Below are 676 nucleotides of genomic sequence, written 5' to 3'. Positions count from 1 at the left end.
CTCTTTCTTTTTATATCATATGTCAAATGATGATGAAATTATATAGCAACAGTCACATTTTAATTACAATTTTAATGCATAATAAGAAAATATTGCTTTGAGAATATGCTGCTTAAATATAACAATAGTAAGCCAGTACTTTGGCCACCTCATGTGAAGAGTTGACTCATTGGAAAAGACTCTGATGCTGGGAGGGATTGGGGGCAGGAGGAGAAGGGGATGACAGAGGATGAGATGGCTGGATGGCATCACTGACTCGATGGACGTGAGTCTGAGTGAACTCTGGGAGTTGGTGATGGACAGGGAGGCCTGGCGAGCTGCAATTCATGGGTTTGTAAAGAGTCGGACAGGACTGAGCAACTGAACTGAAAGCACATATTGTTTTTGATGAGTTTAAATTATTAGTAATTAATATATGCTGCTACTACTGCTAAGTCACTTCAGTCATGTCCGACTCTGTGCGAACCCATAGACGGCAGCCCACCAGGCTCCCCTGTCCCTGTGATTCTCCAGGCAAGAACACTGGAGTGGGTTGCCATTTCCTTCTCCAATGCATGAAAGTGAAAAGTGAAAGTGAAGTCCCTCAGTCATGTCCAGTTCTTCGCGACCCCATGGACTGCAGCCTACCAGGCTCCTCTGCCCATGGGATTTTCCAGGCAAGAGTACTGGAGTGGGT

This window comes from Bubalus bubalis, chromosome 17 (assembly GCF_019923935.1).
Source record: "Bubalus bubalis isolate 160015118507 breed Murrah chromosome 17, NDDB_SH_1, whole genome shotgun sequence".
In the NCBI taxonomy this organism is placed as follows: Eukaryota; Metazoa; Chordata; class Mammalia; order Artiodactyla; family Bovidae; genus Bubalus; species Bubalus bubalis.
Note: the sequence above shows the minus strand (reverse complement) of the source record.